The 22,828-nt window shown below is 41.9% G+C and overlaps 1 pseudogene; it reads left to right on the top strand.

The window, feature by feature from the left end:
• Positions 1-10,119: 10,119 nt before the first annotated feature.
• On the top strand, positions 10,120-10,239 carry LOC136659816 (5S ribosomal RNA; annotated as a pseudogene).
• Positions 10,240-22,828: the final 12,589 nt, after the last annotated feature.

Below are 22,828 nucleotides of genomic sequence, written 5' to 3'. Positions count from 1 at the left end.
CATTTAAATTGGTTTCTGGTGAGCGCTGGATAAATGTTTTGGTGCCAAATTCAAATTCCTAGATACCTGGGATTTTTCCAGCCCTTGGTATAGCTGTCATCATCTTCTTCCAAAGTACCCTGAAAATTATGGTTTTGTGTGGACACAGAGTATTTGTTACTCTTTTCACATAACTTTTTATTTTTTTATTTCTTTGGCTCCAGGATTCTTCAGTTAGCATCTAGGATAGTTAGTGGCCAAAACCTTTTTAACGATGTGTGGTTTGAGTGACATTGAGCAGAGAGGGAGGGCCAGCCTTGAGTTTCTGTCATAGTTAATCTGACACAAACGTTTCATGCAACCAGAGCATGCAGGTATCTGAAGTGGGTGCAAGGCATCGTGGAATCATTACTGTGGAATGTGCAACACAAGTGAAGAGGAAGCATGGGGTTTGTGGAGATAGGCAACAAAGCCCTTATTTCACAATTGGCTGGTTGCCAAACTTGCACATCTTTTTCAAGATAATTAATTCCTGGGACTACTTGTTAATATTTTATCTCATCCTGTTGCAGTAAGGGTTGTGTGTGATAAAAATTCCTTTATCACAACTCTGTTTTTTAATCATATGTTTTAAAATCCATATATTTTAAAATGGATGTCACAGAGGATCACTTCTACAGTGGCACCTCTCCTAATGTTCTTTTCAGAGTTGGGCAGCGCAATCTGGAGCTGCCCAGTGCATAGGGCTGCCGCGGCACCAAAATGGCTACCACAGCATCCTAAGTGTGCTGGGCAGCCACTGGCAGCTCCTTGGGAGAAGGAGACATTCATCACTTTCCACCTAGCAATGGGGCTACTTGATTCTGCAGCGGCTCTTTAGTCAGTGCAGAATCGGGGAGTCCCGTGTCCTGCCCCTCCCCGCCACACTTTCCCCTCCCTCCATCCTTCCTGGAACGCCTCCTCCTCTCACCCACCTGGTGCTTTGTAGTGCTGGAGCTGGGCCCATAGTAAGGCTCACAAACATGCCTTATTTGTGACAGTGCATGCTGGTGGTAAGCTGGTGCGTGAATATCCGGATCAGGCCCTTATTCAGTTGAGCTACCAACTGCTTCTTTATCTGCTGGTCACACATTATTCCTTAGTGGTAACCATAAAAAAGAATTTTTCCTATTGAAGAAATGTCAAATGAATGGAGTTTTAGTTCATTTTTTATAAAACTGTATCTCGTGGATGCCACAAGGCAAAGCATACTGCTATAATTGCTGCAACTCTCAGAAGCAATAAAACCTCCAGTAACAGAAATACTCTGAACAGTGTTTCTTTTGAGTTGACTTTTCAATGTACAAATTTTCTTGGGCCTAGTATTCACTGAGGGGGTAAACCAGTACCTGGGTTGTTCCACTTTAGACTGCATGTGGAAGTTCTCTTTCTTTCTTTCTTTCTTTCTTTCTTTCTTTCTTTCTTTCTTTCTTTCTTTCTTTCTTTCTTTCTGAAAAATGCTGATGGTAGAAAACTAGCATATTTGGGAAAAAGCTAGGATAGAATCCTTCTCTGATTCCTTAGAGCAGTGGCTCTCAAACTTTTAGTACAAGGGCCCACTTTTAGAATGAGAATCTATCAGGATCCACCAGAAGTGATGTCATGACTGGAAGTGACATAAAGCAGGAAGAGTTTTAACAATCCTAGGCTGCAGTCCTACCCACACTTACCCAGGAGTAAGTCCCATTTACCATCATTTTAAAAGCATATACGCAATAGCCTGTTAAAAGTACAGATCTGTAACATTTCCCCAAATGCAATCTCATATTTTGGTAGCGTCAAGTCTAGCAGATTAAAAATAAAATATTGAAATGAATGGGGACCCACCTGAAATTGGCTTGTGACCCACCTAATGGGTCACAAGCCACAGTTTGAGAAACATGGACTTAGAGGTATTTATTTCCAGTGTGTGTTTTTCTCATTACTAAACGTGTTTGTTTCCAGTGAGTAAGATAAGATTACAGCCACAGTCTTACTGAACATAGTGGGCTTTCTTCTGAGTAAAATAAACACCATTTTCAGACACTTCTACTGGTACTTTTTATGCATAGGAATTTTTCTTTGTGTATTGGCTAGCATTCAGAGTGCACTCCTAAACATGTGCTTAGTTGCTGCACAAGCTAAGGGTGTCATGAACATGCCGTAAAGCATGATCACAGCATCCGGAGAGTGGACTATGCAGGCGGGGAGGTCTGCACCACTCTACCAACATTGCATTCAAAGCCAATGGCCACTGGCACATTCAGTTGTGGGGAGGTAGGTGGGGAGGGAGTGTGTTTGAGTGGGAGAGAGTGCAATGGGGTGGATTTGGAAGAGGCTTCCAGCACTAGTTAGGATTGGGCTGTCAATCATGTAAGCCCCACCACTTGCAATCTGAATTGGTATGACGCAAATACCTGGTTATCAGTGAGAGCTAGGGCATAACTTGCTAGTAGTTTCATGTCTGAATTTCTGGGCTGATAAGTTGGACTAGATTTTTCTTGTAGAGCTATTGTATGGTTAGAAAAACTTCTGTTTCCTTTTTCTATATCCATTTTGGATTTATTCAAACTATTTTTTTAAAGAAAATATACAATTTATTCTTTTTTAAAAGAATATTCTTTTTTATTCTTTTTTAAAAAACACAAATAAAAATAACTGGTGCCTTAAATATTAAGGTAGTAAAACTGAATACAGATTTATAGGCAATGTCCTCTTGATTCTCAACTCTGCAATGTATCCTCTGAAATAGGAATAGCACCATAGATTTCTGGGTTTAGGATACGGTACAACAGCATTCTGAAGATCAAAGAAAGTATTATGTTCAGCGGTTTATGTTTCAGTACAATAAATACTTGGTAACAAAGTTTTGTTTTTTTAAACTTGTATGGTAATTAACAAAAAACTCTGCAGATAGCACTACAGCTTTGCAGGTGCATGACTCTGAACACAATTCATTAGGGATTATTAATATGTGAAACAGATTTGTGCAGCCATTGATTTTTTTAGGTCTGCAATGCACAGTATTTGTCTTGTGAAAACTGACGTTATCACATAACAGCTTGGCTGAGCTGAGCTTGTGCCTGCAGATTAACTTCTATAAACCAAATATCATAGTGCCTTCAGTGGAAACAAGCCCATCAAATGTTAAATGCATCCTTTGGGAATTGCCATCTCAGCTGATGATGTGCATTGGCTCTTAGTAGCATTCCTTTGAGCCATGGTACTAATTTCCAATACGTCAAACTGTGATGGGCGAGAAGGTGAAGTGAGTGGTCAAACACCATGAACTTTGGGTTCACTCAACCAAATGGATTAACCCCATTTTTGCTTGACCCACAGGTATTGTGTATATGCAACACTGGGCAGAAATGGCTTAAAATTGCCTTTTTGGAGTTAAACTATCTACATTTTAAAGGGCAGTTAAAAAAAATACTTAACTATACAAGTGAGTGACCTTGCTAACTTACATAATGTTGAAGTTTGTAAATGCAGTTTTAGAATTAAAACCTATGTATTCTGAGCATTTATCACTGCAGTGAATAGCTGGTTCACTTAATTATTTTGTATATGTGAGCAGTATCAACTGCCCTCCGGCATACACGTACTTGGATAAATGTAATACATGAGCTTGAGAATCAGATGTAGGTCTGCAACAATTTCTGTTATTGCAGCAACTTTTTTTTTTTTTGGCCATATACTGTACTACTAAAGCAGTGGTCATTCAGTTTGTATTCATGTATCAATTGGAAGGAATGTGCTTTCTCTTAGGGAAACAACTGCCCAAAACCTCACTCTTAAAAGAGGCAGCATGTTGGGAGAAAAGGTTAGACTAGACATGCTCATGGAAGCCTTATGATACCTATAGATCAGTGGTTCTCAAACTTTTAGCACCAGGACCCAGTTTTTAGAGTGACAATCTGTTGGGACCCACCAGAAGTGATGTCATTAACTTGGAAGTGATGTCATGGCCAGAAGTGACATCATCAATTTAGGCTTCAAACTTAAGTTGCAGTCAGCCAAAGGTCCCATTGTACAGCATACTTGTGATGTTATTTTGAATAGGTCAGAATTGGAAAATTCCAACTTTGAAGTCCTTCTCTAACCACACAGCTCTCACCCTTTTCCCAAGATCCCATCTTCTCACCTATTCAGGGCAAAGCACCATGCCTCTCTCCCAGAGGGAACCCATCCTGCCCAGAAGCTCTGTACCCTGTATTTCCAATGGCAGCTGAGCTAGGTACTATGCGACCCACCTGAATTTGGCTTTTAACCCCATCTAGTGGGTCCCGATCCCACAGTTTGAGAAACACTGCTATAGATTATTTTTCACTTATTAGTATCTAGTTACTTTCCTTCATAGTATTATAGGATGGAAGGCTATTTTTGAAGAGTAGTGGGAACAACTTTCCCTTTATTGTTCCAGTGTTAATAATCTTGATCTGACATTGATAGGGTGGTGATAGAGCCAGGTTGATTGACAGAGCCAGGGTGGTGTAGTGGTTTGGGAGGTGGACTTAGACCTGGAAGATCTAGGTTCAAATCCCACCTCAGCCATGAAGCTTCCTGGGTGATCTTGGACCAGTCACTTTCTCTCAGCCTCACCTACCTCACAGGGTTGTTGTGAGGACAAAAGGAGGGGAGCAGCTATGTACACTGCCCTGACCTCTTTGGAGGAAGGGCAGTATAAAAATGTGAAGAAAAATAGGTTGTATTGGTACTGTTGACAAGCTCTGTGAAAAGCTTTTAAATTTCTATTCCAAGTGAGTGAAATTGACTAGAACATAACAGCGGTCAATTTCTTGTCTGTGTCACCTCTTTAGGATACTATTTTTATGGTCTTCTAAAACAGGCTTCCTGATAAAGTTTACAAGCACTAAGTGATCCCCGTTTTACTGCAGTGTAGCAATACAGGTCCAACCTTGTTATAAATAGATTTTTTATACATGAATTTGACTCAACAGGAATGGCCGCTGCAAATGAGAGAGAATGTGCTGATCCCTCAAGAAGGGGAAAAAATGCATCCCTTTAAAATCAGTTTAAAAAACTGTTTTTCTTATTGTTGTAGAGAGATAGTCATGCAAGTGTTCATTCCATTCTTCACCTGAGCCAGACAAAGGCAGGGGGTCCTTTGCATTTCTAATTGCTGACTGCCTCTCTACAACAGTAAGAAAAGCTGTTTTAGAACCACAGTTGCAAAGGGATGCACTTCTTATTTTTTTAAACTGCTTTTATTTAACACATTTTATGGTATCAGCAGGGAGTCCTAGAATCAAACCCCTGTGGATGCTGAGGCAAGGCCTTATTCCATTAGGTGCAATGGAGGGGCAAGAAAACTAGAAGTGGGTCTTTAAATCTATTTCTCCACTTTTTTTTTTTTTTAATCCACAGATTTTTTTATCCACTAGGAGTTCTGGAACGGAACCCCAAGTGGATAAGGAGGAATGACCTGTATGTGAATAATCACATACTGTATTCTTCTCCATCTTCCCAAGCAGTATTCCCTTCCTCTTTCTCTGTTGTCTCCCTTGTATCTATGGTAGATTGTCAACCCTTCAGGGCAAAGGTCACAGTCTTCTCCTCTGTTGCAAAGCACTGTGCACATTAACAGTGCTTTATAAAATCTTCATCTTCATCATCATCAAGGAAGTCTTGAATGTTTTTCAAAAAATCGGCAGGGGTAACATCTGGCAGACCACATTGGGGAGCATATTTCAATGTACAAAATCTAAGAAGCAGCAATTTATTGTGTTCATTCAGCATTTAAAATAATATTGAAATACTTCATCAATCTTCTAATACAGTGGTTCTTAAATGGTGGGGTCATCAGAAGTAAGTACTGATGATGTGGTGACATGCAATGTGGTGACATCATCAACACTTACTTCTGGGTTCTGTAGCCTCAGAAGACCCTAAAATTGGTGTTCAACAGGCAAGGGTGGGCAAGGTGCCCCCCAAAAAACCAGGGTCCCCCTAAAATGTCGCATACTGATTGTGCTGTCAAGCAGCTTGGTCAGCACGCATCCCATGACACACCCACTTTAGGAACCTCTGCTTGGAGGGATTGATGGTCATTTTGCATTTTTATCTTTGTTGGCTGAAATGATTGTCATTGGTTTGATATCCAGAGCCCCTAAATCCGGAAACTTTAAAGCCAGGGGGAATCTTTATGACCTCCTCAGGATTGTAGAAATTTTTCAGAAAGTGTATAACTTATGTATGAAAGCTTAAGTGCTTTTGACAACTAATCCTTATTCATAGGCTGTTAACCTCGTTGTCTGTGTCACTAATGCACATCATTAATGAATTTTTGTCACATCAGCAATATTGTACGTGGCGTGAGCAGAGACAGCTCTTAACTTTTATATCTATTCTTTCTCCCCACATATAAAACCTAACAGTTATTAACTTTATTTATTAAAAGGGGTCTTGTCTCTTTTAAACTTTAAATCTAAACATTCAGTGTATTTACCTTTCAGGCCTTTATGCATTATGTTTTGGAATCCTATGAAGAAGGAAATTGTACAGCGCAATGTAAAAGGAGTGTGTGCTTTGGAGATGTGCTTCCAACCATTGGTGGGGGAGTGTTTTGATTGGAAGCAGGCGATATGGGAAGGGGGGCATTCTTTCTTTTGTGTCATTGCTGTCCCAAAAGCTGCCCCTTTGGAGCAGAAATTTGTCTCCAGTTTTGAAATGTTGTCCTTTTTGACCACGTTGTCTTGCAGTAGGTCATTTTGAGATTTTAAGAAGGTGCTGCTACCTGGAGAGACCCAATCCTAAAGGCCCAATCTATCAGCTGAAGGTGCTGAAGGTCAACCTGCCAGCAATCTCAGAGATTGCCACACACTACATCTACACCCTGGCACATGCCAGCACGCTGCCAAGACACCTGCAGCAAACATTGCCACCCCATGCCACAGTGAGGCTGCATATGGGATTCAAGGTGGGAGGGAGAAGAGGGTCAGGGAGGATGGGAGAGAGGCAAGGAAGGAAATGGGTGGACCATATCAACCAGCCCTCCAGCCATGTGCATGAGGACACATGTTTTTTGTTGCTTCCCTGCTGCTCCCTGTGGAGTTCCTCCTATATCCACCAGGTTTGTTGATGTAGCATTTTCCTGGCATCACAGCCATATCTGTTGTCTGAAGGGAGGGTTAAAATCTGGTGTCCATTGGCAAGGAGGGCTTCTGCACAGGTGGGGCTGACGTTCCACCGACATACGTGGCATTACACCAGTGTATCTTGTGGATAGGACTGGGGTCTTCAGCTTAATTTGCATACACTTATTATACTGACATAATAGTTGAAAGTTGTCTTCCATTGAGGGTGACGAAATCTTGCCATGATTTTTGGTGAGTTCTGGTTTCTTCCTCTTAACCTGAGAAAATCCCATGGACTAGGTTCCCATGAGCCATAGAAAAAGTGATGGGACCAGCCAAAAACTTCCCATATGACTTAAGATCCTTCAGTGATGCTTCATGTAATACAGCATGTTTGAACTCAGAGAAGTCCACTTGGCTACCTTGTTACTATTCAGGAAAGTAGCAATGACCAAAAGATGAATTTTGGCTGATTGTGGAAGACTGAAGTTGCTTTCTGTTGCATCTTTGGCAATTTCATAGATTTTTGCTGCTTGTTTAATGTTTAACTTGGTATTAGCATTTTGTATTATAATTTTTTTGCGTTGCTGTATTTTATGGATCATTGCTCACCTTAAGGTACCAGTGGCTTGAAGGGCAGGATGCAATCTTTACGAGGACAGTAATAACCTTAAGACGGATGGCCTCTACTGAGATCAGACTCCCCTCCAGAGGTGAGGGGAGCAGAGTTCCCCTCACCTCCAGAGGGGCCATGCACAGGGGAGCGACACACGCTGGGGGAGGATGGATTCAATCTGCAGATAAGTAAATTCTGTAGATATGGGATCAGCGGATATGGGCCCCCTGTATCCCCACCAAGTGGTGGGGAGACTTTTCAGGGTGGTGGGAGAGCAGGGGAAGGTGGGGAGGGGGGAACTGTATGGAGGTAGGTAGGGCCAGTGGACAGATTGGGCACCAGAGGGGGGAGGGTGTGGCAGCAGAGACTGCCGCCGAATCCTATGCTCCCTCTGGAGCCATGGAGCTCTACATTGCTCAGGAGCTGGTGCAGGTCTGAGGAGACCTATTGAAGCCTGCAGAGTTCTACACAGGTTAAGAACTGATGTTGGTTTACTCCAAGGAGACTCTGATGGCTGCAGTGGCCCCATGGGATACAGCGATGGCTATTTTGGTGCCACTGTATCGCACAGTGCTGGCAGCCCACAGGCTGGGGCTGCCCATTACTGTGGATGATCTGTGCCAAGAATTGGAAAGGGAGAGCATTGCTGTTGATTCTCTCAGCAGAATCAATCATGGACTCCTTTTGGGTCACTTGGCTGGGAATGATATTGGCAATGCTGCTTTGTAGTGGCTTTGTTCCTTCATACAAAGGAGGTCTAAGTAGGCGTTGTTGAAGTTCTCCTGCTCTACACCATGGCCATTCACCACGTGTTCAGCTGGATTCTATTATTTCTTTATGCTATTTAACATCTACATGAAACCGCACAGAGAGATCATCCGGGGATTTGGTGTCAAAAGTCATGAGCATGCTTATGATATCCATGATGATAGCCATCATTACTACCTCTTGCTTGAGAAGCTGTTGATGTGCTGAACCAGTGTCTGGAGAGAGAGAAAGGTTAGATATGGGCAAACAAGATGAAATTAAATCCAGACAAGGCAGAGATTCTCCTAGTCATGAGACCTGCTGATTTGATCATGGTGAATCCACCTTTTCAGATGGAGTTGCACTCCCCTTGCAGGAACAAGTTTGTATCTTAGGAATACTCCTGGACCCAACCTGTTCCTGGGTTCCCAGGTGTTGGTTGTGGACTAGAGTGCTTTCACTCAGTTTGGCTGGTGCACCAGTTACACCCATTTCTTTCTCTGTCAGACCTAGTTTCAGTAACTCATACCTTACTGTAATATATTCTATGTGGAGCTACCCTTGAAGATCATTGGGGAAACTTCAGCTGATACAAAATGCAGCCACATGAGTTTTAAGTCAGGCGAGATATGATCATGACTTGCTATTATTGGTCCAGCTGCATTGGTTGTCACTTGACTTCCAGGCATGATTCAAGGTGATGGCTGTTACCTTTAATGTCCTAAACATGTGCTGATATTGCCTCCAACTTGTTTGCTGCATTACTTTAAATGTTAATGGCTTTTATGTTTTGTTTTGTTTATTGCAGGCTGCTTTGGGCACCCACAGCACTGGGGGAAAGAGAGGGTAAAATGTATTAAGAGGTCCTAGCCAGGTTATCAGTAAGGAGGTGAGAGTCGACCTCTTCCCATATGAATTTACCACTGCTGTGAGATTCTTCTGTGAAGAATCCCTTTGCCCTCTAAAGCAGCGGTTTTCAACCAGTGTGCTATGGTCCACAGGTGTGCCACGAGTGGTCCACAAGTGTGCCATGGGAGTTTGGTGAATTTATTAAATAAATATCTTTTATTAATAGGACCGTTGAGGGATGTGAGCCCCTCCCCCCACTAGCAGCATGGTGTGCCTTGTCAATTATCTGACAAAAGACTGATGGTGCGCCTTGACAATTTTAGTGCCTTTTCAGTGTGCCATGAGATGAAAAAAGGTTGAAAATTGCCACTCTAAAGTGTGACTTTTGTGGGGATATGTGAAAGAGCTTTCTGTCTTATAGCCCCTTCCTTGTCAAACTCCATCCCATGAGAGGGCTTCAACCTTCCTCTGTCTCTTTAATTGTGTTTTCCTGGATTATATGTAATGTTACATTGGTCTCTTGAATTTGGATTGTTTTATTTAATGTGCTGTGACTGTTGCTGAATTTGTTAATACATCAGTGTGATAGCACAATCCTAAACAACTTCCCACTGCCAATGCAGCCCTGAGCTAAAGGAACATTGGTTACCTTGAGGAGGCCCTCATGGTTGCCCCACTACCACAGGATGTAGCGTGTGACCTGTTGGTACAGCTGCATCAGCGCTGGAAAGTTTAAGATTGTGCTGTGAATTTTATCAGAAAGGTGGGATACATATCTTTTAAATAAATAAAATTAATTTAAACTCTGTCTGCTGCAGCAACTGTTACCCTGCACATGCCTGATCTCATCTGATCTTGGAAGCTAAGCAGGGTCAGGCCTGGTTAGTACTTGGATGGGAGACCGCTTGGGAATTTCGGGTCCTGTAGGCTTATACCATAGTCTTTCGAGACTGAAGGTTGCCAACCAAACTCTGTCTACGTGGCTGGTATGAGTTTCAGGAACCTTTTATTGGCGTAAAATAAAACAAAAACACTTAAACCATACCTAAAACAGCCCCCATAAATCAAGCCAATACATCCCTTACTCATTTATACCACGCCTCCTCAAAATTAAATAAAGAAATTTCACCACCTGGTGTGTACATTTCTCATCCTTTCCTAACAGCAAATGATGTAGCACAAGGTCCTCCGACCCACATATGGAGGACAAAAGCGGCCTGAGCAACTGCAAATGCAGATCATAAAACCATTTGCAAGTTAGGATCATATGTGGAAGAGATTCAATGTCTAGAGAGTTGCAACTACACACCCTTGCTTGCACACTTAGGCCATTGTATCTCCCCAATGTAGAATTAGATGTCATAACATTGCAACGCACCAGGGAGAAGGCTTTCTGTTCCTGTGAGTTGAATAGGAAGTATAAGTAAGCGGGCCTTTTATCCAAGATTGGGAAAAAGCGAAAACTGGAGGGGTGAACGGGTCATGGATGTGGTTGCAAACAGCTCTTGCTGCCCTATATCCTCCATTCGGGTTTTCAAAGTTTTAAATCCCAGCTTTGGAGAGATGTGGCTGATATAAAACTAGACACCTGCAAGACAGAGTAGTCAATGTAGTCAAAGTAGTCAATGAGAGTAGACGTAATATAGGGTAATTTTGATGTTATCAGCAGAGCACTGAAAAAGCAACAGTGATAACAGAAATTGGTATCTGCATGGATAGACTTTGCTTTGTTGATGTTCTGTGTAATGAACTCAGTGGGGAATATATTTATTAAAGATACCTTTCATCTGCTATATGACTTCCTAAGGTTCCCCTGAACTATGTAGCAAATAAGAGCAGCATGTCTATGTTTGGTGTCTGCTTTTTCTTGGACTTGTACTATCACTAGATTTTGAAGTGGTGGCCTGCACTATACCTCCCTTGGCAATTATTCAGGGCTCGCTCAGGAGAGTCACTTCACGCTTTCAGAACTCCCGAGCTCTATATAAAGAGTAATTTCAAGGCTCAAGTTGGAGAAAGGCAGAACTAAAATAGAGGAGATAGTGGATGAAGCTTCAGCATTTTGCACCAGATGTTCTCCTTTGGCTTGAAGTAATGCTATGCTGTTACGTAGCAGTGTCTTATCAAACCAAGGGTGAATAGTATAGTTCAGAGTATTTTACACTTGTGTGCTCTGTTAAATTCCTGTGAATGGTAGATTCCTTGTTGAACTTGAAAATATGGCAATTTAAAAGATGGTGTTTCATTAATATTTTCCCTCCCTCCCTCTCCTTCTGGCTTGTATGTGTATTGAACTCCTGGAATTTACACTGTGCAGTTGAACACCATAATTATCCAGTATAGGACAGATCTTGGAGTATGGTTCTTAAATGTTCCTTTGTATTCATTGATTTTCTTTTGATGACTAAGCGCATGGTGTTCATTTCAGATTGTTTTTTTTTGTTGTTGTTCCTGTAAGGGTGTACTTTTTGATTGATCGTTTAAGGCTGCTTTCCCCTCCATGTACTAAAGCAAATGACTATTGATGCAATATTCCAGAAACTGCTGTGCTCTAGGAGACAAAGTAATTCTACAAATGGCTCCATGGTTTGTCTTCAGGGTCCAATTTTCTCAGGGACTGGTTTTTGTGAGTTGGAAAAATAAGTGACATGCAGTTTTCTTCTGGATCTTTACCTGTAATTTTGCCTGTTTCTGCATATCATAAACTACTGCTGGGATGAATCAAAAATGTTCGTGGGGTGGAGGAAAAGACTAAGCCCAGGTGGCAGAAGGAATGTGATTTACAAGGGCAAAATGTATTGTTTAAAAACAAACAACCCTTCTTTGATATAGCAGTTGCCTTTTTTGTCCAGGTGCTGTTCCTATCTGATCAAGGGAAAGAATTTCTTATTTCTTATCTACTTCAGAGATCTCTGAATCTCTGTATTCAGAGATTCTAATATTCTAAGTATTCTAAAAAGTATTCTAATACTTTCCTCAATTTCTCTTAAGAGTTGTATCTTAATTTTTAAAACTCTGCAGGAGGTCAGCCTCAAAGAATTCTGTTTTTATTGGCTAGAGTGAGATGGGATCAATTGGCATGAAGGCAAACTTGCAGTACTTGCTGCCTTCCACAGAAAACCCTTCCCTGTTTTTCTTTTAGCTTGTTTATAGTATATAAAGGACAGGTATGGCTTTTATCTTTAGACTTTGATGTTTCTTACAAGGAGCCATTGAGTGATGGGATGGGATTAGAGATGTGTGTGCAGGGAGAGAATACACTATTTAACTTCTTACCAATGGAAGTTTTCATGGGTGAGATTTTTGTTGGGTCCAGAACTGAAAACAAAAGGGGTAACTTTGCCCATGATCTCCGTTCTGATCTTCCATGTCTTCTGTTTCATTTTTAAAGTCAACACAGAGCCAAACAAGTTTAATGTAACATGTAATTTGGCCCTCTGTCTTCAGGATCATGATTCAGTGGTAAAATCTATACTTCTCAAAACATTTAAGATAATCCCAGTTCTTCTGTGATTTACAGCCCAGTTCTATCGAGACTTTCCTGGGAGTAAGCCCCATTGACTCTAATGGGATTTACATCTGAGTAGACATGCATAGGGTTGGGCTGTCAATTTGAAAGCCAATTGTAGTAGAGTGTTCTTACTTAGATTGCCTGCTTGCTGTTTTTGAATCTCTTTACCCATTTTGCAGATACAGTAGACAACATTTTATTGTACTGTCTTGGCTTTTTGAATATTCAGAATGATTTACATGGGGCTGTCAGTTGTCTTCTTAGCTTTAGCAAAGGTGCTAGGGTGCTCCCTGAAAAAAATAATTCAGTTTTTATTGTGATATTCACTGCCCTAAGCTAGATCCTCATTCTTGAATATTATAGTCTTTTTGGGATATCTGAATGGACTAATGCAGCTGTAGATGCCTACCCTGATGAAATCCTGTATCTTTAAAAGAGGAACAGCTGACTGTCAGTTATCAATTAAACATATAAAAAAGAACATAAACAGCCCAACCCTAAACCATGCTGGAACAGGGAGGCTGATGGCTTAGGGAGGCCCTGTGGCTCCAGGAAAAGGTAAAGTTGCACTGGTTGAGGGTGGCCAGTTCAGGGGGTTGGAGAGAGTGGCAAGAGAGCAGAATGGGGGCATTTTGGGGTGGAGGAGAGGGTGGACAGGTAGGTGAACCAGGCCCCAGAGGGGGTGGGATCAGCCTGGGCAACCTAGGCCATATCCTAACCCCCCTCCAGGCCAGCCTGACATTACACTGGACTGCTCGGATCTGTACCAGCATTTTGCTGCTACAGATCTGAGCAGCCCCATAAAGGTGGCTGCTACGCTACATGGGGTAAGTGGAAATAAATCCCCTTACTCTGAGTTGTGGAGCAGCTACCTACTACCCTGTGCTGGATATAGTGCAGGCCAGTTGACCTGCCTGATTCAGCACAGGATAGGATTGGGCTACTCATCACTTTTCCCATTTTAGGAAATGGGTCATTGGCAGAGCAGAAAATAAATCTCAGGACTCCATCTCTCTCTCTCTGGATGATTTGTCTTGTTTAATTTAACTGAGGGCAGTAACTAAAAGTACTGGAGATCAAGTGAGGCTTTGTTTTTAAACTAGTAACGTTTTCCTGGGGCTTCTCTGGACTGCTCAGGTGCAATGAAGTATTGAACAAAATGTCACTGAAGCCAAGTTATGCGGTGGTATTTTTCCCACTTACTTCACTGACTCTTCGCAGCATTCTGGCCATTTTCAGATGAGATTTTAGAGCAATAAATATTTTAGGCAGTAATAGCAGCTCTGCAGCAGCAAGCCAAACGCAAACCACACTTTGTCTCTGGAGTACTTTAAATAAATTCCGTTTCAAGACACATCTTCTCTTTGCATCTCCTACCATATCTCATCCGGCTATGGCATGTTGGATTTTAAGTAAAATTGCCCCATGTTGCCAGTCAGGGCAAAAAGCAGATCCCAGATCTGGAAAAAAAAGGCTCTTGTTGGCAGACAGCTGAGGAAATTGCTTTCGCTGAGAGCTGAAAATTGCTTGTACTGAAGGTAGCAGATCAAGCTCTCTAATCTAGTTTTTGCTTCCACTACTCGGGGGGCTTCCTCCTGATAGCGCACTTTGCAGCTGCATCCTTTCCTTTGTCAGTTTATATAATGCCACTTTTCTTCCTTTTCCTGGCACGTTAGCTGAGAATTTCCTTCTCGTTGACTAATAAAGCCACATTTGAGGTTATCCCTTGCATTCCAGCTTTGGTCTTATGCTGAAATCCCATTCCAGTGTGCTCAGTTGTTGCACTTCCAATAACACCATCAAATTGTAGGAGTCAACACCACATCTTTCAAAATGCACCAAGCTGAAAAATAAATTAAATTCTCACATAATAGTATCAGAGTCTGCTATTTTGGATCGGAATCGCCATTTCTCTCAATTGCAGGCTTGGTCTGGGTGAAGGTGGGTGATTTTCATGTCGCTGAAGCCAGCGCTGCTCTGGTTGGCCCTTCACGCATTTGCCGTTGACCTCCAACTGAAGGCCCTTCTGTGCCAGTGTATCGCTGTTGGCGTGCAGAACGTGGCTGTGCCATTCTCTCAACTTGTTGGTGATTGGAGCGACACCTTACTGCTGCTGGATGTCGTTGTTGCGAATGTGCTCAAAACGAGTGGTCAATCACTGAGCCAACGCAGCATCTTGGTCTCCATGACACTGAGGCGATGTTTGACTTTTCTTGTTGCTGGCCAGCATTCAGCTCCATCTGGTAGATGACCGCCTGGTAGATCTTCAGCTTGAGACAACCGCTGATCTTCTTGTTGCAAAGGACACTGGTCATTGTGCACCATTTTGTCCAGGTTGCATTTAATTGTGCAGTGGTCTCGTGACTCAGGCTGCTGTCGGCCACAGTCGTTGACCCAAGGTATCAGAACATCTCAGCACATGGGAGGTCAATGCTGTTCACATGGATTATCCTGAACTTATCAGAGTACGTCATCATGTACTCCATCTTCTTGATATTGAGGAGGAGGCTAAACAATGCGAGACAGTCACTCCAAGCTTATACTTGCTGTTTGAGGTCCACTTGGTTGTTGGACACGAGAAGAACACCATCTTCATAAAGAAGTGTCCATGGCGCCGGCTTTTGCAGATTGCGGGTGATGACGTTCACCACCATGATGAACAGCATGGGGGGGGAAGTGTGTTTATTAACTGCATAATGCAAGCAATTTGTTTTTCACATCAAATCAAAATATTCCATAAGACTAATGGACTAGTAGTACCTCCTCCTCCTTCTTCTTCTTCTTTTGCTACTGCAGGTGTCCAGTGAGATAAAAAAAATATCTAATAGTACCTGATTTTAAAAACTCTTAATTCCATTTTAGCTTCTTTGGAATGTGATGGGTCCCTTTCAGGGAGAAGGGCGGGATACAAATAAAGTTTATTTATTATTATTATTATTACAGTGTTTGTGGCTTTCTTATTTCTGCCTAGGTGGTTGTACTGTGTCTAGTTCACCTTTAAAGTCTGTTAGGAAAAACTTTTATGTTTTAGTCATTGTTAAAAGTTGTTTGGCTTGTTTTCATAACAACTTTTCTTCTTTATGTGTCAGAATTTTTGTGTTCCTTGAGCGTGAAGACTCTTTGTTGTAAGAGCATTTGATCCTTCAAGAGGGTGTCATTGTTAGGCAGCCTTTGATCCATTGTAGATCACCAATCTTGACAAATTTACAAGTTAAAATCTTAGACCTGTTTGCTAAGCTATTGTTCTGGTGAGGAAGCTATCTGGTGTTACAGCATAATAAGGCTCCGTGTGCAAAAATGTACTTACAGCCCAATCCTATTCCCTGATGGTGCCCCATGGTACAGCGGTGTTGATATGGCCTCTGTATCATGTGAGGGCGGGGCAGCTGCTGGAGTCTCCTCGGGGTAAGGGAACAAGTGCTCCCTTACTCTGTGTCCAGTTCTGTGGTCAACAATGAGTCTCCTTGGTTCTGCACCCACTATTTAATGATTGTAGGACCAAGGAGGTCTGTGTCATGCTTCAAGGCATAGAAAAGGGACATAGAAAAGGGGCATAGATTTGGTGGCAGACTCTGCTGCTGACGCTAACCCCCCTCCCAGACCCAATCTTCCCCTCGGTCCACCCTCCCTCTGCCCAATTCTGCCCTTCCCTGCCTCGGAACACCTTCCCGCTACCTGGTGAGACAATTTAGTCCTCCTGTGGGCTTACCATTGGTAGCTACATGCCTTATGGTGCTCACGCACCGGTGGTTGCCAGGGCAGCACGCTGGCCACCAGTTGTTGTTGACTGATCATTTTAGTGCCCTGAGCCTACAAATTGGAATTGTGCACATTAACAGTAGGATGCGTGCATTGTGGGGCATTTGTAAAATGCTGTGTTTGGTCAGTTTGAAATCTGGATAAATGGGTGACAGAAACCTTGATGCTATGTCTAGAGTCTCAGGAGTTTATACAATACCTGCTAACTTTTAACAGTACTCTACTCGTAACATACATACCCACTACTTTTCCTCTACTCATTAAGCAGGGAGAGAGCAACTGTCCCTATTCACCCCAGCAAAGTAAAATATATTTTCCAGTGACCTTTTGCTGGTCTTTTCATAGATTGTAGCCATTTTGGGTCAGGGAATCACTATTTTACACCGTGAACTTCTTTGTTGAAAAGTGTTATATAAGTATTCTTAATAGTACAATAATATCTCTGCATTCATTGTTTCGTATTTAGTTCAGAGACTTGACTGTCCCTTTAAATTCGTTTTATCGTATCTACGGTATATTAGGACTTAACTGCTTGAATGTGCAAGTGTGTGCTCTGGTGGTGTGCTTCTAAATCAGAAGCATCGCCTTTGCGCTACAACTGGTGTGTGAGCTGGCAATCCTGTTCAGAAACGGTGTGTGCTGGGAAGGGGAGATTCAGGGCCAAACTTTTCAGCACTAGTATAGCCATGCCAATGGGGTGTGCACTGCATCCTGTGGTGGGAGGGTGGTTGTGGAGGTTATGTGTTATGGAGGCCACCACAAAATAAGGGAACGTTCTTGCCTTGGGGCTGCATTGCAGCTGCACCGGCACTTGAAAGTTAGATAGGATTGGGCCCTCATTCCTGAAAATTCCTCTGCTGAAACAAGGATTTGCCCCTGATGCAGTGGGTTTTTTTTTAAATGAAATAAAATTTAAACTCATTGCTTCCAGGCAAATCTTTGTTTCAGCAGGGCGATTTTCAGGATAAAAAGAGGAATGAAAAGATTAATTTTAATTTGTGTACCTCTTCAAAATTTTCAGACTAATGGTATTACCTAAATTAGAGTCCAAGCCTATGCATGTCTACTCAGTAGTAAGTTCCATTATACTGCATGGTGCTTACTCCCCAGTAAATGTGAATAGAATAAATAGCCTAAATAAGATTCCTTATGTGAAATGATTTTTTTAAATAGGTCCTTTCTTACTCTTTTACCTAAGAGGCTCTGTCCTATTTACTAGATGTGTCAATGATAGATTCCATAAACTAATAAAGCAAACAAATAAAAACACTCTCACAAAAATAATTTTTGTTTATCATCTGGGGTTAGCCATGTGAAACCTTGTTGTTCTGTATGCAATTCAGCAAGAGAAGAGATGACAGCTTCTTTTAATTTCAAATGACTTGTTGAGTTAAGAGTTGGTAGAAGGAATGTGTTTTTAATATCACCTTCAAATTGAAGGACAACCGGCCTCCATCAAAATTAGATTTTGAGCCTTATAGGCTTAAGTTGCCCACGAAGGGATTATCAAAGGAGGCTATGTCTCTGACAAGCTGTCACATACAAATCTTTGCAGTGATTGTAAAAAATGTCATCTTAACATCTGTAACTCTGTACTGCTGTTTAATGTCTTTTTGCAGCATGTTTAATGTCTTTTTGCACACATATTAAAACGAAGGTTTATTTTTCATCTGCTCCACCACTTTCATTTTTAAAGAAGTGCAAGTTCAATAAGATGTATTTTTTTTTAAAAAAAATACAGCTTTGGAATTGAATTGAACTGTGACTCTGATACGTAATAAGTCATTCAACCAACGAAAAGTCTTGATGGTCTCGGCAGTATCTGAATGAGGTAACTGTAAAGTAACTTCAGTACTGATGAAATGGGTTTGCTTTCTTCCTCTGGAAGGGGGCCAGGAAGTGACCTACAAATAACAGAGCATGCAGCAGAGAATAAATGAGCCAAGGGTACAAGCTTGTAGCCACAGTGCCACATTCAGTGACAGCTAAACATTTTTTCAGATTAGTACTCTCCACAATCCATCATCCTTGGCTCTCCGCATTGGAGAGATTCAAAACACAAGCAGTTCTGGGTGCTGAAGCCTATTCTTTATACGTATGAGCCTTGATAAATAACTACATTTGGAAACAGAAATCTTGACCTTATTTGTATTAACTGCAGCATTCTTTCCCCCAATACCACCTTATATTTCCAGGGTGTTAACCCCGATATGCTCACAGATCCTTATACAGAGAAAACAATTTCAGTTTGTTTTTCAGCTGAAAGTAGTCTGGAAAAGTCTGCTAAAATTATTGCTAAGATAACGTGTATGTTGACTGTGGCCCCATAAAGCTTATGAATGATGAAGCAATCCTCGTCAAATGAATCATTATTTAGTGCTTCTTGAATTCTTCATGCTAAATAAGTTAAGCCGTCTCCATCTCTGCTCCTACATTTAATTGCTTCGGTAGGTCTGGAGCTGGGCTTCAGTCTCTTAATGTCAACCTTGACACCTCCATAACCTCTGACTTTTGCTCTTTGTGATAACGGTCTCTCCTAAGGGAAGTCAAAGCACTGTAATAAATGGATTCTGCAGTAAAGAGGCCAAAAGTTGAATCATGTAATTTTCAAATTGCATTAGCACATCTACCAGTACCAGTTGCCTACCGAGCTTGCCTCCAACATGTTCGAACAGCAACCCTTTGCATGTTTTTTTTTTTTAATCTTTCCCTTGCACAACTTGTTTGCACTATGTTGTTGGCAACCTTCAGTCTCGAAAGACTATGGTATCGCGCTCTGAATGGTGGTTCTGGAACAGCGTCTAGTGTGACTGAAAAGGCCAATTCGGGAGTGACAGTCCCTTCCACACCGGGAGCAAGTGCAGTCTGTCCCTGGTCTGTCTCCCTAGCTATGGGCCTTTCTCCTTTGCCTCTTTGCCTCAGACTGTTGGCCAAGTGTCTCTTCAAACTGGGAAAGGCCATGCTGCACAGCTTGCCTCCAAGCGGGCTGCTCAGAGGCCAGGGTTTCCCACCTGTTGAGGTCCACTCCTAAGGCCTTCAGATCCTTCTTGCAGATGTCCTTGTATCGCAGCTGTGGTCTACCTGTAGGGCGCTTTCCTTGCACGAGTTCTCCATAGAGGAGATCCTTTGGGACCCGGCCATCATCCATTCTCACAACATGACCGAGCCAACACAGGCGTCTTTGTTTCAGCAGTGCATACATACTAGGGATTCCAGCTCGTTCCAGGACTGTGTTGCTTGGAACTTTGTCCTGCCAGGGACACAGTCACAGGGTCACAGTTTGTTTGCACTATAGACAACCAAAATTTTATGTGGTTTATAATCTATACTATTTATTATTAGTGCTGCAAGTTTTCTAGTAGACTTTAAGGAATACAAATAATAATAAAAGTCAAATTAGAGAGAAATTGAAATAAGGTACGTGGGCCTCCCAAAATTTCATGCCTTACAGCAGTGGTCTCTCAACTGGAGATGGTTGTGCACCAGGAAAGGCTTCTCTGGCACGAATGGCAAACGGCACTTACCGTTTTGCGTGCGAGCCTCCTGATCACAACACCAATCTCCCCCAGACTGTGCCCTGGCTTGCTGCTTCCAGGTTCTGTCGCCCCGGCAGCCATTGTGCTTGGATTTCTGGGTTGATGTGGCAAGCTGGGGCACAGGTTGGTGGAGACTGGCACCATGACCAGGAGGTTCCCCCATGGAACAGTAGGCACCGTTTACCTGGGGGAAGGATTAGGCAGGGCACCAGATCTGGCCCACAGTCTGGAGAGCTCTACCTTACAGCACAATCCTAATGTGAGTCTACTCACTTCTGAGTAGGTAAGTCCTGTTCTGATCATATGAGCTCTATGTTCCTCTAATAATGTGATCTCGTCTGATCTCAGAAGCTAAGCAGGGTCAGGCCTGGTTAGTACTTGGATGGGAGACCGCTTGGGAATACCGGGTGCTGTACCGGGTGCTTATACTATAGTCTTTCGAGACTGAAGGTTGCCCACCAATGTGGAGCAAACATCTAGATAGCTTAGCAGGCAGCTGAGGCTATGAATCTCTCTGAAAGCTCTGGTCATATACTCTGACTTCATTGGTCACCATGCTTGCAGAGGGTCAGAAGCACAGCCAAAACCTTGTCTGATATAAGGAAGGTGGGAAGGATGGCTTGACAGCTAGGTCTGCCTTTCAGTTGTACAGCCTCCACTCAGATGTATAATCCCTGTATTCGAGTGAAGGGAAAGAGGCTTCCTTGAAAACAGAGGTGGTACAAACACATTGCCCTGCAGGGGTTCCAACCCAGAATCTACTGTCCCTGTTTGAATCAGGAAAGTAGCCCAAAGCCCAGAAATCTTAGAAGGGTAACTAGGAGAAAAGCAGCAATCCCAAAGCACTGAATAACTCCGGTACACACCTAACTTTGTGCCAACAAGTAAAGCCAGATTTTTAGCATCCATAATCATGCTGGCAAGCAGAAGAGCAGGTGATGTTGGTGGATATATATGGATTGCATAAAGTCTTAAAGCTGAAGTTAAGAAAAATAAAAAAAATTAAGTGCTGGAAAGGTTTTTTTTTTAAAGGTTCCTGCTGTCTGCTGGAACAGTCTTTTATATCTTCTCTGTCTCTTGTCAGTCAAATTACAAGTACTGGTATTTATAAAAAAAATTGGATCCAGTTTTTATAAAAGCAACTGGACATTCTGGTATTTGTTTTTGGGGAAAAAGTATTAAGATGGATCTGAACATGCAGTATCTGTTTTTGCCCTAATTTCTATTTAAAATCGATGCTGCTCTCAAACATGTAAACATTAGGTCATTAAGAGAGTCATAGTTACTGCCGCTATTTACCCACGCTTCATTGAATTTCTTCACTTTGACATTCAGACCATGGGGCAGAAATGACATTGCGTCGACACCCGCTCCAGGCCTTTGTGATGCTTTGTTTTAATTAACGCTGCAATCCTATACATACTTTAAAGTGAGTTCCATTAATCTCAATAGGATTTACTTCTGAGTAGACACGCAGAGGATTGCATTATCATTTTTGATTGCCTTTCTTGTAGACCACTTGACTCTCAAGCAAGCTAGAAGAGGAGTGGCTTGTTGTTTAAATTTAACTTTTTAAATAATGGATTTTATGTATAATATCTCTTTTGACAAAGTGCACCTCCTCTGTATTTTTATTTTTTTTAATTGGAGCAATAGAAATATTAATGGTAAAAATAGTATGCAAGTCTGATTGGGTTAATTATAGAAATGATTATTTGAGATTAAATTAACATTTTTAAGGTGAAACATTAGAATGTGAAGACCTCCTCCCCCTTAATGTAACAGATGATGAAAATTTTTTATTGAACTGAGCCACTTTCACGCTAGGTTTTTTTAACTCTGTCTTTGAAAAGACTGGCCATCACATATACTCCTGAAAATCTAGAAGGCACATATGTCTAATTATTCCTTTTCAGTTTCCTCATCCTTATCCCATTGTTTCAGAGTGATTGCTAGATTGTGGCAACTTTTTTATAAGTCATGCCATTACCGCTGGAGATCCCAGCATGCAATGGATCACTGCCAATTACTAGGGGGCAGTGTTTGAGAACCCACCACCGATCATGATCTGCCTTTATAATAATAATGATAATGATAATAATAATAAATAATAATAATAATACATGCATTTATATACCGCCTTTCTTGGTTGTCAGATTTCTCCTCAGACATTAATTCAAGGTGGTTTACAGGGGCAGGCTGTTCTAAATCCCCGTAGGGATTTTTACAATTAAAGAAGGTTCTATCTTTCAAGAACCGCAACATTTCAGATAGATCTTTTATGGTCTGTTATCACTTTCTGGCCTCCAGATTCTTCCCATGCAGGCTGACAAGCAGCTCCTTCATCTTTCCAAGAGCAGGTGGAATAACTCAGCTCAGTTTGTCAGCTGCTTCAAGGTCGTACGGTGCCAGTGGCTTCGAATTGGCGACCTTCGGATATTATCTTCGGGCAAACGGAGGCTTGACCCTCTAGACCAGACCTCCTGCCCTTTATATCATTTATCCCCCTCCTTTTTTTTTTTTTTTTTTTACATATGTTAGAACAATTCACTACCAGAATTTCACATGACTGTTTTCTCCTACTATCAGCAGTTTCTCAGAATCACCTTGAAGTGCTCTCAACTCTACAACTGGGTCAGTTAAAAGGCTTGAACACTTTTTTTTTATTTCCTCCAGAACTTTCAGCAAGCCATAGACTTGTGTGAATTGGGTT

Source organism: Tiliqua scincoides, chromosome 8 (assembly GCF_035046505.1).
Source record: "Tiliqua scincoides isolate rTilSci1 chromosome 8, rTilSci1.hap2, whole genome shotgun sequence".
In the NCBI taxonomy this organism is placed as follows: Eukaryota; Metazoa; Chordata; class Lepidosauria; order Squamata; family Scincidae; genus Tiliqua; species Tiliqua scincoides.
Note: the sequence above shows the minus strand (reverse complement) of the source record. Positions and strands in the feature narration are given on the sequence as shown.